This window comes from Leopardus geoffroyi, chromosome B4 (genome assembly GCF_018350155.1).
Source record: "Leopardus geoffroyi isolate Oge1 chromosome B4, O.geoffroyi_Oge1_pat1.0, whole genome shotgun sequence".
In the NCBI taxonomy this organism is placed as follows: domain Eukaryota; kingdom Metazoa; phylum Chordata; class Mammalia; order Carnivora; family Felidae; genus Leopardus; species Leopardus geoffroyi.
The window spans coordinates 69,514,339-69,529,476 of NC_059341.1; the positions used below are offsets into that span (position 1 = coordinate 69,514,339).

Sequence of the window (15,138 nt, forward strand, 5' to 3'; positions counted from 1 at the left end):
CCTCATGCCCATGTTGTCCCAGTACCATATGAATCATCAGATAAAGTTGTCTAAATAGTTTGCGTCTAGCAGAAAGTGCTTGAATTTTCAATTCTGTGAAAATTGGGGCAAACAAGAGCTGTGGATGCTCCTTTGCATGGTCTGGGTCCATTTTTCTTGCCTGTGCCTTCATAGGTCATTTTAGTAGGACATAGAGAGGGCCTGTATCAGGAGTTACTAACGAGTCATAATTCTAAGAAGAAAAAAACTATCTTGTCATTTTTTTAATTGTCTTTAACACTTTTGTTCTTACTGGAATTTGCATGTTATATTATAAACTGATTAAGCCCTGAAGATGTCATTATATATTTAATAAGAACTGCTTTTGATCATATAATATCAATGGTGACAAATTTTTATCTGTGTATTATTCTCTTCTTTATCTGGCTCCCAGACCTTTATTAATGCCCAGTAGTGTCTGAATAAAAATATTTTCACTTGATATAATTTTAATAACCTAATTCATATGTCTTTCATACATATTCATATGAAGACCACATAACCCCCAGAAAAATGAAACGTATGCTATGAATTGATTAGTGCATCAAGCAATTGTAGCAGATGCATACAAAAATGTGTGTTCGCCATGATCGTACTTATAACATGCTTTTTGAGTTAAAGATTTATGTATTCAGCAACCTGTAACTCCTACATGCTACTGTAAAAATCTTCAAAATATAAAACAGCAGTGGCAAACTGAGAGTTAATTTCCATATATGCAAACATCTTTAAAAGATAGGCAAAGCCTAGCTAAGTTAACTTAATGTTATCTGTTAATTTATTATGATATCTCCTTTATATGCAAAACTTTGGAATCTAAATCATGATTATAAGAAGAAAGAAATCTTAGATGAAAAACAGATGACTACCTCTCGTGACAGTTTCCTCTCAAAAAATTATGAAAGGGTCATAAGAACAAAAATATACTATGTAATATTGAAGTATTGAAGAGCCGAGAGGGCGTGTGTGTGTGTGTGTGTGTCTGTGTGTGTGTGTGTGTGTTTGTTGGTACTCCTAAAGCTCTATCATAAGGAAGAGGGTGTTTCAACTTGCCTCAGGTTGCAAGTGGTGGAAATCTGAGTCTGCCATTTAAAAGGAAATGAAGGAAGGGACTGTTTAAAGCCAAGACTTACCGTCCTAGCGTTCGTATTAAGATAGAGCTACCTGAAGCATGAGATCTTTGTGGTGTAAAAAAAAATCAAATTTCATTTAGCATTCCACTAGTCACTCTTCTTGAATTATTCTTTACCCCTTTGAAATGTCCAAGTCACCCTGGGGTAGCTATTTGTAAGCTGCCACTGTGAGATGACATTTAAAACAAATGAAAGAGATATAGACAACATCCTCTTTAAATAAACAAAATCAACCTCAGCTTGAAAGCTGGTGTGGAAATGCTCGCTTTCTGTCCTACTCTTCTGTGCATATGGCGTTCTGGAAATTATAAATTCTGTTTTACAGAACTACAATATTTATTACCAGAGGAAAATAGATTATTAATTACAGCCAAAGGCTGCTTTGATTAAATATACAATTAATTAGCTATGCTAAGCTCATCCATCCCAGAGCTCCTAATATTTTCAGCCCGATGATTCTTCTAGTACTTTTAATTAAAATTGTTTTAAAAAGCCACAAGTTAGCCGCATGTGCACTTAAACTGAAGTTATCTCTTCAGTGTTTCACTGATTTCCGTATGCCATGTAATTAATCTTTAGTGATTAAATGTACATAAAATCATCGGAGATGCAAGGTAATTTGTGCAGACATGGAACAATGGAGAGCTTTTACTAGGACTTTGCAGGATTGTTTTATCTGCTGAAATTTAATTCAAAAGCCTACAGATGTTAATTGTTTGAAGGAATTAAATTTATAAAAATTTGCCCCTCTCCCCCACTCTTCTAAACAAAGTGAAATAAAGTCAACAGTATTGTGGAGAAAAATGTTTGTGGCAACTTAAATTTAAAAATTTGATGACTCTATCTGCAGAGTTACATTCACTCTATTACTCTGCCTTATTTTCTTCCAGAAGGAGACATAGAGCCATGTGGAACAGCTTTCAAAAGGTGTCCCCAAATACTGTTGTCTGACTTTTCATGCATGCGCTCAGCCCAAAAGCCTGGAGTTGGTTGCCGCTCTCCATACAGCCCAGATGTTATTTTGCAGTTCTTTCTTTCTCTTTGAATCACTTGTGATTGTGCCCACCAAAGGGAAAAGCTTGGGAGAACCCAGGTGGTCTTTTCCCCCAGGGGCCTCATCCATCTCATCTCAGGGGGCTGGTGAACTGTTGTGAGGCATTAACAACATTATGTTACACGTGGCATAGCTAGGCCTTGAACCTGGGGATCTTAAGGTAAAGGTTCAGTCACAGGTTGACGGGCTCTTGGGTTACCTCTTTGAGCGTTATCTGATTCACTTACAGAAAAAAAGCAGATAGGGGATTCTCTTCCCTAACGTTTTAAGTAATGTCAGAGGTTGTGTAAGGAGCAGTGCTTATTCATGCTTATGCATGCTGTTCATAGATTTTCTAGAACTGAGGAGGTCGTTGGATCGCATCTTTTCTAGCCTATTCATTTTGCGGAAGCATTTTTTCACTGTTCACCTGGAGTTTTCTTGTCCAGGAGACACAAGTTAAGACAATTATCCATATTTATTAATGCCTACAGTTCATTCACTACTTAATTTGAATTTTATGAACTGTCTGCTAAAAGAAAATAGAAGAATAAACTTCCCACCAATCCTCTTGTCCGATTTTTAGAGCTTCTATGCTAAAACTCCTATTGATGTTTAAAAATAATTAATAGAAAAATTGTAGAAAAATCTTGGTGTTTTTTTTAACTTAGTAGCTAGTGTGATCTTGAACAAGTTGCTTAACCTGTTAAGGTTTAGCCTCTTTATCTGTAGGATGAGTAGGATATTTCTCTACCTCTAATAGCAGATAGTCCTGAGTAGAGTATGTGGTAAATAGGAAGCACTCAACAGATTTTTATTACTATTATAGTCTTTTTTATTCATTTCAGGGTGCACTTGAGACAACCATGTCAATGATATTGGTGCCAATTCCATTTCTTTGATATAAGATAGCATCAGTTTTTTGCATATACATCATCTTCTGCCTTACACAGCAATCTTTTTTGCTGTTAATATGGAACAAAATATTTCTTTTCAAAGCCTATGAATTTGAGGAAGTTGGAAGCATGGTGTTAGGAAGGTTATGGGCATGAGTTCTGGTGGTTTTATTTGCGGATGTAGAAGCTTGCAAATTTCCCTGGGGACTTGGCCTTTTTTCTGTAGTTTCATGTCATCGACTGAGCTCAACAAGTGTCAGAATGAATTCAAATGGCAGAATTGATTGTTGAAAATGATTTAAACCTCCTGTTTTTCCTAGGTTGCTGGCTTTGTTCAGATTTTGTCCTGTCCTCTCAAACTGGCATAAAATAGCTTTCATCTTCCAGGCACTAAGTTAAAGATGCTGATATTGAAAGATACAGTTATATATCATGCAAGTTCTACTTTCTTGTGTTAATCCCTATGTTCTAAAACTCCTATGTATTCACTTGGGTAAAATATATTTCTAAGCTTATATTCCACACAGAGCTATAAATGATTCAGGTAGAAGACCCTAGAAAGTATAAATGTGTTTGTGTATGAGTTTGTGAGTATGTGTGTGTATGTGGGAATGAGACAGAGACAGAGACAGAGACAGAGAGAGAGAGAGAGAGAGAGAGAGAGAGAATTGTGTGCATCTGTGTATGTGTATGTGTGTTTATGGTGAAACAGTTAACCTACCTGGCTAGGTGGGTACTAACCAGAAAGAGTTTCAGAACATTGGTTGAGGTAGGTTTTGATCTCTAAGATAATCACAGAAAATATAGGGAAAATATAGGTCTATAGAGGATGGGCAATAGCTACTTAGAATGCCTTTATGCCTTTCTACTTAAAATTCAACTTCTACAGCTTGCATTTCCTTACAGTGTGGATTTGATTAATTGCAGTAGAAACCAAGGCTAGACTGTTGTAGACAATCTGCTAAACTGATAGGTATTATTAGAATAGGTATGAATGAAAGGATCAGAATATTGTTTTACAACCCTACCCATCTTCTCCTGGTTGGACCATCCATGCTTTACCTGTCTTGATCCAGGCACGGGTCATTTTTCCCAGTAACTTCCTAAATGGTTTCCTGATTTCCATTCAGTTACTTCTCACCACAGTCTTCGGAGTTATCTTCCCCAAACCTAAATGAGACTGTACTACTTTTCTGATGAAAGGTGTTGTTTAAAACAAGTATTTTAGGGGTGCCTGGGGGCTCAGTTCGTTAAGTGTCCAACTCTTGATTTCAGCTCAGGTCATGATCTCATAGTTCATGAGTTCGAGTCCTATATCAGGCTCTGCACTGACAGTGCTTGGGATTCTTTCTACCTTCCTCTCTCCCTGTTCCTCCCCCCTTGTCCTCGTTCGCTCTCTCTCAAAATAAATAAATAAACTTAAAAAAATTAAAAATATAAAAAAATACATTACTGTGGCCTATTAAGGACACAGGGATCTGTGTCAGACCCTTCTTTTCCACCTCTTTGCCAGACGTTTACCAAATCTCCCATACTCCATCACACCAGATCTCTCTTTGGTTCCCAGAAGACTGGCTTTTTCATGCCTTTACTCTAAGGTTCCTTTCTTTTTTCCCATCTTTGCAACTTATGAAACTCTTCGTCTTTTGAGACCCAATTCAAATGTCAAATCCCTATACTCCTGGGCACATTTAGCTCCTTGTGCTCCCACAGAACACAGTTCATACCTTCAGCTCTTGACAAGTCTGCTTACAATAATAGATGTATATGTTGTTTTCCCAAACAGGTTGTGAAGGGCAGGTGCCTTCCTTGTTCAGCCTCTTATACCTTCTGACCTCAGCGTCCACAACTTTCAAAGGGGGATAAAATACTTGCCTCACATGATCATTTCTGGGTGTGATTGAGAACATATAAGCCAAGTGCTTCGCTCAGCTCCTGGCACGTTGTGAATGCTCACTCAGTGCTAACTGATATTATGGTCGTTGTCACGGCCAGGACCGTGAGTGCAGGTATTAGCTTGTATCCCCAGAGAACCGCCTAGTTTCTGTCACTCAAGAGTTAGGAAGGAAGGAGGGAAGGAAGGAAGCATCCCTCAGCAGCATAGCAATCTGTTTGCTGCCTTAGCTGTATTATTTATTTGATCCTACCCACAACTCTGAGGGGTATTAGCATCTCTTGTTCCAGATGAAGAAACTGAGGCTCAGTGAGTTTAAATAACTTACTCAGCGTGACACAGCTAATACTGAAACTCTTTAGATCCCAGTTCTGAATGCTTCCTGCATCTACAACTTTGATGGATTAGTGGGACTTCTGAGCGGAGCTTCTGAGTGGGGCTTGCCCTTGTGTGCCACTCAAATAATTTACATATTTCAGTAAATGGAATAATCTGGGTAACTGGGCTACCTAATGGAGGTGGGCAGTGAAAGGAAAGCAGTTTGCATGTAAACACAGGCAATGTTCATGACAAATCCAATCACATTTGTTTTAACATGGATTTTGCTAGGGAAATGAAAAGTTAGCACATGTTTTTTGAGTATCAAGTATGTACCAAGCATGGCTCTGGGACTTTAAACTACAGCACTGAACAGAACTGTTAGTTTCTTGTTGTTGAATGTTTTTTTGTTTGTTTTTTTTGTTTGTTTTTGTTTTTGCACGGAAGGATTTAAGTAGGGATTGCTTTTGGAAATAGGGTACAGCGAAATTTTGGTGAAGATGTTATTGGCATCTTTGATGTTCTTATGACAGATGCCATGTTACGAATAATTCACTATCTCCTGATTCCTTATTAGTAGCTACGTGGAACACTTTTATTCCTTTCATTTAACAGATGGTTATTTTTGGCACTTCTTTGGCACTATGCTACTGTGGCTGATGGCTGAGACCCAAGGTTATGTTCTTGATATCCATATATGCCCTAAGAACAAAAAATGGGACCAAGAGATCTTGTCCAGGGGCTAAGAGCACATTTCCTCTTTTTTCAGTGAATATGAAAACAAATTGCTCTAAATCCTCAGTTATTGATGCTGTTTATAGTAATTTTTAAAAAGAAACTCTGGGTCATTTAATTACGATGAAGATTTTGCCCAATGAAATAATGTGAGTTCATTTTAAAAGAATTTGCCCTATATATGCCTTATGTCTTTACACCCTTAGGCCCAGTCCAGAAAATGTTAGGTCTGCCTGAGAATTTCTCATTAAGTTTAACATACTTGGATCTGATATGTCAAAACTCAATGGATAGGTTTATTAATAATCAGTTACATCAGCTTAGTATTATCTTAGGAAGTAAAAGGTCAGTAAGTAGTTGTTATCCTACCATTTTATCAGTGGACTCTTCTCCAAAGACTTCACATCATTATTCACTGCTTATAGAGTCACTTGAGATATAAAAAGTCTTTTTATAGTAATGAAAGAGCTCCCACAATTAGCCAGAAGGCAGCCATCTATCTTTTTAAATAGCTCAGCTTGGAGGAGAACAGGATTTCAGGTGATATTCAGTAGATGAATTGTTATGACAAGATAAAGTTGGTGATACCAATCTGTGTTTTTTGCTGTAGGGATGTGTGTGTGTGTGTGTGTGTGTGTGCGCGCGCGCGTGCACGCACACACACATGTCCACAAGAAAAAAAAAAAAGACATTCAGTGCAGAGTAGGAATTTGTTTCTCTAAAGATATGCAAATACAGAAGCAAACTCTGAAGAAGCTGTGTCCAACAATTCCTTACAATTATTATTAACTCTAAGTGATTACAACACGAATCTGTTTTTAGCTAATAACTGATACAATAGGATTTTGAAACATTTTATTTCAACATAATTTCAGGCTTACTGAAAAGTTGTAAGAGTAGTACAAAGAATTCTCAAATACCATTCATCTAGATTCCCCAGATTTTAACATTACATTACATTTGCTTTAGATTCATCCTCTACCTTCCCCCACCTCTCACCCTCTCTTTTTCATGAAGTTCTAAGGGTTAAGATCACCAGTAACAGACAAATCCATACCACTTGCCTCCTGATAGGATAGATGGAGAAAGACACAACACCACTTCTAGGCATTCTTACCAAAAACACAAAACCTGTACCTAATCAAGGAAACACACTAGACAAAGACACACTGAGGGATATTCTGTGAAATAACAATGCATATCAAATATATGAATACTTTAGATTTGCTATGTGATCTCAATAAAAGTTGTACTTTCTTTCTCCCTTAAAAATGCGACTTTTGCTAAATCCGAGAAATTGGTAATTGTATTTTTGATGCAACTAATTTTGCTAGTGAACTTAATTTGCAAAGATGGTAAGTTTCAACTTTTACCATACGTTTTTGTTATTGTTTGAATCAGAGAAGTTTATGTCTCGTTCTATCAGGCAGGGCCCCAGAAGGAAACGGAAGTCACAAAGGATTTAATTGAAGCGAATTTAATGATGGAGCAACTTATAGGGGGTGTGAGCAGAGTTAAAAAGAACATAGGAAATCGCCATATAAAGAAGTCCTTACTGCCCATACCCTTGAAGAGGGACATTGAATGAGAGATGTGAACAGAACCTAGCAAGATCTGGTGTCCTGAAAGCCAGGTGGAGAGGGAGCTGGATAAAGACATATCGTACTAGCTCTCTTACCATTAACTGAACCAAACAAAATACATAAAGCAGGGAGCACAGTGACGCAGTATACAGTGGTCAGTGTCCCAGAGCACCGAGCTGGGTAGACTAGACTGTACATCTGATGGACAAACTAAGAACCACCAGCTCATGTGCCAAAAAACAGATACCTCCATTTCTTTCATTAACATAATTGAAATAAATCCATTTATATGAAGGTAAAAAAAAAAAACTATGTTGCATATATTTCAGTTTATTTCCCTCAGTAAGAATCAAAACATACCATGACCTGTTCTTTAATAACAGGGATAATTTATATAAATAATCACTTCCAAATGGGAAAGCTTAGAAGAGAAGAATGTGGCAGTGGGAATCAGGAAAGAAACAGAAAATACAGAGGAAGGGCTACAAAAAATAAAACAAAAGATAATCAAGGGAAAAAGCAATTAGGAAAGATGCATCCCCAAGATTGCCTATAACCAAAATGATCAATTTGTTCAAGAATAGTTCTGATAAATTCACAAAGAATGGGTCTACAATATCTTGATAAGAAAGGTTGAAGATGAGTCATGCTTGCATTTGGGAATACCTCACTATCAAAGTGTGCGGTGAAAGGGATCAGGAAGTAGCACACTGTCCTACAGTAGTGACCTCAGTGTCACAATCAATTAGTTAAATGTAACAATAGGCTTTCGAAATATCTCCTTGGGTTACCGGGGGGTCTGCAATTCATTACTATTATATGTATGAGCCTTTTTAACATATTCAGTTTTTTAGGTTGTGAATGTATATCATGTCACGCAAAGGTTATTAAGGACAAATCCCACAACGTCACAAATTACGTAGGTTAGGCAATAGTCTTTACTGGTAAAACATACAAGTCAGGAGTGAGTAGCACGGGAAGTCGTGCAGGGGCCACAAACTGATGGACATGCATTGTTTCTGTAGTCCAGTGAAGGGATCCCCACCCACTGTTGCTCTCTTCTTTTGGAAACATTATCAGTAAGGAAACAGACTACAAGAATTTCAGAATATTCGGGTTAGAAGTTAGTGACTTCCATTTGGCTGGGAAAGCCAGTTGCCTTGCGCAGGGGGACTTTGGAGCTCAGAGCTGTAGCACCCCCACACACCAGGAAAATGAAGCTACCAGTCCCTCATAGTCCAAGCTTGCTACAAGGAACCCCAGGATCATTTTTGGGTAAGTCTGCTTATTATATCAATGTGATTATTACATATTCGCTTCTAAAAATCCAGTAACCATGCTTTCAGAGCAGATCACTGCAGATCACACAGACTTTTGGCTTAATGCAATTTAACATTTCTTGTATTCTTCTAAAATTACATCATTTTCACAAACCCACCAGTGATTATTTTGTTCATTGATAACAGTAAAGCAGGTCAAAATTAATTTTGTCAATCTTTCACTAGGTTTTCTTCATATAATTTTGCACAATTCTTATTCTGTGTGTTCTTTTTACTATAAATATTTTTTTCTCCTGTGCTATGCTTAATTGATATGACAGATGTCTACATAGAAGCAAACATACCAAAGTTGAGAAAAAAATTATATGCTTAAATTCCCTAAAATGCATTTAAAGATTATATATGACAAGTGTTTTAATGACAATAGGGTTTGGATTATTTTACATTTCTTCCATACCAAACATTTTAGCACCAATTTAAATATCATTTCCTCCTTTTATAAAATGTTGCCAGACCGTGTTTTTACAACACCTCCATAACTATCAGAGAAGTTGATCAGCGTTCACATAGAGCCTTTCATCAAAATTAATTCCACATTTACTTGTGAAGGGGGAGATCTTATAAAGTGGCATGCCCAACTAGAATTATACTACTTGGCTCTGAGGATCTATATGTAAACCATAGTAGTTGATAGCACTGTATTATATAATTGAAATTTGCTAAGAGAGTAGAACTTAAATGTTCTCACCAAAAAAATTAATTAATCAATATGTGAAATGATGGATGTGTTAAGTAACTAGATGGTTGGAATCCTTTAATGGTATATACATATACCAAATCAACAGAGTGTACACATTAAATGTCTTACCATTTTCCATGTCATCTATACCTCAGTAAAGCTGAAATGAATGAATGAATGAATGAATGAATGAGTGAGTGAATAAAAATTTTGTAAACATAAAAACTAACAATATTCAAGTTGAAGATTGGTCGATGTCACTTGCACGTAATCTACAGTATTCTATGCTTCTTCTCTTGAGTATTCTTATATGTATTCTCCTATGAAAGGCACAGATGCATAAAAGGCCTTATTTTTCATAAGAGGAAACAGAGGTTTGGAAACCCTCATCATTCCCAAACAGCTGACTCTGGAAATGGCAACTCACCAGGGTGACTTGGTTATTCACGCACTTGTTTGCACTTCAAAAGGAAAAAAAGAAAAGCCTGTTTGTTTTCTGATACTCAAGAAAATTTTGCATGTGGCTGGATTTGGAGGAATAATCAAAGTAGCAGAGCTTATATCCAAGCTGAGGCCACCAGTCACTCTGGGGAGGTTGCTGACAAGTGGCCCAGATTTTGCAGTTTATCCAAAAGGGTAGATTGTTCGTTAAACAGAAGCCTCATCAAACATTGCCGTGATATGGTTTACATATGAAAAGCTATATTCTTTACTTAACATTCACAAGTTGCTTATGGATTAATTAGCCCATCTGCCACAACAAATGTATTCACACTTCTTTTGCATTGGTTGCTGAAAAGTGACTGCCTTTCTCCTATCCACTTATCCCTATCAGTATAATGGAAAATAACTTTTTAGAAACAAGACACTTAATTTTTCAACTTATAAGTTCAGGGGTAAGAGAAAAACCTTCCCAGAAGATTGTTTCCCACGATTGGTTTTTCTTTTAGTCACCAAGTATTCGTTTATTTGTTGGTTCATCTGACTGTCTTACAACTGCTCCAAGTTTGATATGATTAAGACTGCTCCTGGGGCACCTGGGTGGCTTAGTCAGTTGAGTGTCCGACTTTGGCTCAGGTCATGATCTCATGGCTCGTGAGTTCGAGCCCCGCATCAGGCTCTGTGCTGACAGCTCGGAGCTCGGAGCCTGGAGCCCGGTTCAAAATCTGTGTCTCCCTCTCTCTCTGCCCCTCCCCTGCTCATGCTCTGTCTGTCTGTCTCTCTCTCTCTCAAAAATAAATAAACATTAAAAAAAAGAATTTTTTTAAATAAAAAAAAAAAAGACTGCTGCTTCCAGTCCCAAATTTACAAGGACAACCACATGTCTCTATTGTAGAACTTCTTCAATTGGCATCTTCTACTTTCTTATGCTGTGGCCAGTTCTGATCACCTCTCTAGATGCACAGTGTGCTGGTTTCTCCTCTATCTCAAATCAGGTGGCTTAATCATCATTTGAGAGTCCATTTGTCCCACTCTGGCACCTATAGCCCTTTGTCAAATAGCAATCACACAAGTCTTTTCAGTTATACTCCAATTGCTATACTCTCGTTGTTCAGTAGTGGTAGAACCAAATCTGTTTTGGCCACAATTATCAAAATGCCAGATGTGATAGTAATAGAGGGAATTATCTCGTAGACTTCTCATGTTTATTATGACTCTAACCTCTCACCTGTGCCATTCAACAACGACTTCACAAAAAAGTCTCTTTCTCAATGCCATGTTTCAATCAAACCTCCAGCCTTTTTGAAACCCTTCTGGATGTAAACTTCAAACTCAAACCCCATGACAGATGGGTGTTTCTCTCCTAATTTTCAAATTACCTTTCTTCTCTTCCCATCAGTTTTGCTCCCGACCCTTTTTATCTAGTTTTTTTTTTCTCCTGAAAATCAATTTCTCTCTTACTCTCCTAGGATTTTTGTTTCCCTCCGTTTATTTAGCATCTCAAACATTTTGGCTACTTATATTAAATGGAACACTGCTAACAGAGGGCTTCTCCATCTCCTGTCTCATTTTCACAAAACAAATAAAAATTGTATGTTGTTTGTACCAAAGCAAGATTGAGACAAGAAAGAAAGAAGGGGGAGGGGGAGAGGAAGCACAGGAAGGAGAGAGGTAGAGAAAATGATAGAAATGAAATAGAATGATAAGGATGTGGCACCATGAAATATCAGATACCTTGCTGTTGGTTTAGGATCTAGCCACTTGGGAAAAATGAAGTGTGGCTACTGATTTATTTGTTAATTGACTACAAAGTTTTTTCTACAGTATTAAAACCTCAGGTATTCTTCCATGTTCTTCTTCCCCAGTGTAATTGATGATAACTGAGCAAAGCAACTGCCAGAAAATCCCAATTAAGCTATTCTTTTCTGTTGTTGTGAAAGGCATAATTTATAAAATGGTGACCTTTTGGTAGGCTAACAGTATGTTGATGAACTTCAAGTGAAGTGAAAAAAAAAGTGTTTTGTTATCATCAGTTCTTACATTTTCTAAGAGATCACGTGAGACAGAGCCTTTAAAGGTCATAGACTTCTTTACTTTGAGAGATATTAAATAGCTTATGAAAATAGAGGTCAGCTGCATGATAACTGGAAGAAAAGAGCATTCCCAATGGGGAAGTAGGATATTTGAGATTATATTGACTGTCCTTTTGAAGATTGTATTTGATTGTCCTTAAAGCAAAAAATGAAATTTGCATATAAATGCTATAATTGTAAATGAATGAATGTACAGGTCTTAAAATCAATAGCTATTGATCTTGCTGTAAGAACGCTAATATGGTCTGCATATACTAAGTGTTATAATAAGAACTAATTATTTCACAGTCTAAAATAGTCTTTAGTAATTTTTATGTTTCTGCTTAAATTGTTATACTTTTCTGGATTTTGCAAAAAATAATCATGAATCAGTAAGGAGCCCACTTTTTAAAATTATTCTTGCTTGGAAAATCACTAAAACAAGTAAGAAACAACAGAATACCAAGACTTGATTATAGGCAACGTGCTGAGACACCTTGAGGAAGAAATAGAATAATGGCATTAGTCTGTCCACTACTTAATGACACACAATTTATGTGTTAGAAGGATTTAATGTGTGGCTGGAAGACACCCTGGCCACAAATTATTTTTCCCTTTACCCTCAGATACTGCTTGAAGTCCTTCAAAAAGGGCACTGTCTTCTTTCATTCTACCACTGTTGGAGGTCACTTTAAACGAAAAGCTTTAACATATTGACATGTTCCAGTAGGTTTTAAGTAGTCGATAATAGATTATGACCAAGAATTCTTTTCAGAGTAGGAAGGGTGTAAGACTTTCCCAAAATGGATATGCACTAATCTGAAGGGGCACCATAAAGTGGGAAGCCTGGAGACAAATGGCAATTTCTCCCTACCACATAGATCCTGGTAGAACAATCTTTCCTACCATTGGATCATCTTCTACAACCCTGAAACTTATAAATACTGACCACAGTATAAAACATAAAGATGATACCAGCCAACATGAGAGGCTAGATTTTAGGCTGTGTTTTTCCATTCTTGGACTTCACTTATCATCTGTTGATGACACATCCTCAGGGGAGACAGTGGTGGGCCTAGCCCAAAGTGTCATTGTCCAGTAGTTCAAAGAATGAATGCCTGTGTCCATACCTGTCCCTTCTTCACATATTCCCATATGCTCAAAGTCATCCAGACATCCCAAGGTTGTACCAATAAAAATTTAGTAGTCACGTTCAAGTTTAGTCCTTGGAGAAAAGAATCAGAGTGAGAATTTACAGAATAGAGAGTGTGGGCACACTGGTAGGTAACCGTTCACATCTTTTACTGAAGTTTCTTACTAGTGATCCAAGAACTGTACTGGGACATATTTTGCTGGTGAGGAAACTTAATTGCTCAATTTTTGAAGGCACATTAACTCTTTCAGGGTCCATTGAGTAAATTAGCTCCTCCAGGTCATTAAGCCTGTCTCTACATGACATGACGATTTCTACCTGGCATTGTATCATTTACCCCCAAACACCCCATACTTGCTCTGAGTGCATACATATTCTTTGTCTACTCAGGGAGAGAGAATGTTCTCATTTGGATGTCAGCAACTGTTCTAATACTGCAACTCAGCGACTCCCTTTGCTTCTTTTTAAGGCACCCAGGGATCTCTAAGGATTTGCTGGTGCATAGCAGTTATCAGAGCCTCCCCACCAGGCGGGTGGCTTAGTTGTCTAGAAATGGTATAATTTCAGGGGTTTTAAGCACAGTATTGTGCCCCCAAGTATCTCTTCCTATCTGCAAAAGCCAACATTATTGATTCATTTAGGGTGGGAATTGTGCTGTAGTCCTTGATGCTGTAGTCCTTTATTAAAACACAACTTCCACTAAGGGACTCTGCTCTCAGGACCCATTTTAGAGAAATAAATTGACAGCTATTTGAGAGCAATCTGTACTGCCATTGGAGAGGATGTTTAGAAGAGTGTGTGACTGTTTGGAATGCCACAAAGGCTAGGGAACGGCATTGGCTCTTGATGATTAGGCATGGGAGAGTCTCACAAAAACAATGATTTTTCTCTTCCACATGCCAGTGGTTGGCCCTGCTGAGAAGCACTGGTGGAGGGCAAAGGTAAATGTTCCCTATTTCTCTGTTCTGTCCAGGGCTACCTTGGAGAGTCGTAAATGGGTATAAACAAACACAGGTGAGGATCCAACTGCACATAGTATACTCAGACATGTTTTAGAGCAGTGTTCCTTTCAAGTGCATCTAAATCAGCTGGGATTTGTTAATATGCCAATTCTGATTCAGCGGGTCTGGGATAGGGCCAGGGATTCTGCATTTCTAATAATCTCTTATGGATGCTTAGCTGTGGGTCCACAGACCACACAGAATAGCAACGATTTAAGATAAAATGTACATGACAATGACATGGTCTTGGATTCAAAAGTGATGAAAATAAAAGAAATTTGACAACACCCAAAAAATTGGATTTTAGGCCAGTAAGACTTGGATTAAATATTGAAAATCCCACCAAGAGATTGATAGAACATTAAAAAAAAAAAGATATACTTAACATTTCGATCTATCTGAAGATTTGGGTGAATGTTTTCTGAGGCTGATGTGTTATTTAAATTTTTAAGTCTAGGCACACCTGGGAGGCTCAGTCGGTTAAGCGTCCAACTTTGGCTCAGGTCATGATCTCACCATTCCCGAGTTTGAGCCCCGTGTCGGGCTGTGTGCTGACTGCTCAGCGCCTGGAGCCTGCTTTAGATCGGTGTCTCTGTCTCTTTCTGCCCCTCCCCCACTCATGCTGTCTCTGTCTCTCAAAAATAAATTAATGTTAAAAAAAATTATAAAAAAAATTTTAAGTCTTTAACTGAGGATCCTCACGATGTACTTCCTAAAGAAACAAGAAGCAGTTGTTTTCCTAATCTGCACCTCCGCATGTCGGTGAAGAGTTCAATAAGTGTCAGTGTCTGATTAAATATTGCGTTACAAAACTCGTATCA

The 15,138-nt window shown here is 37.7% G+C and overlaps 1 protein-coding gene across 2 annotated transcripts in view; it reads left to right on the forward strand.

Moving 5' to 3' along the window:
- The window catches only part of PDZRN4 (PDZ domain containing ring finger 4), a 367,612-nt gene that overhangs the window by 280,817 nt on the left and 71,657 nt on the right, over positions 1–15,138 (forward strand). The gene's annotated exons all lie outside the window — the stretch shown is intronic.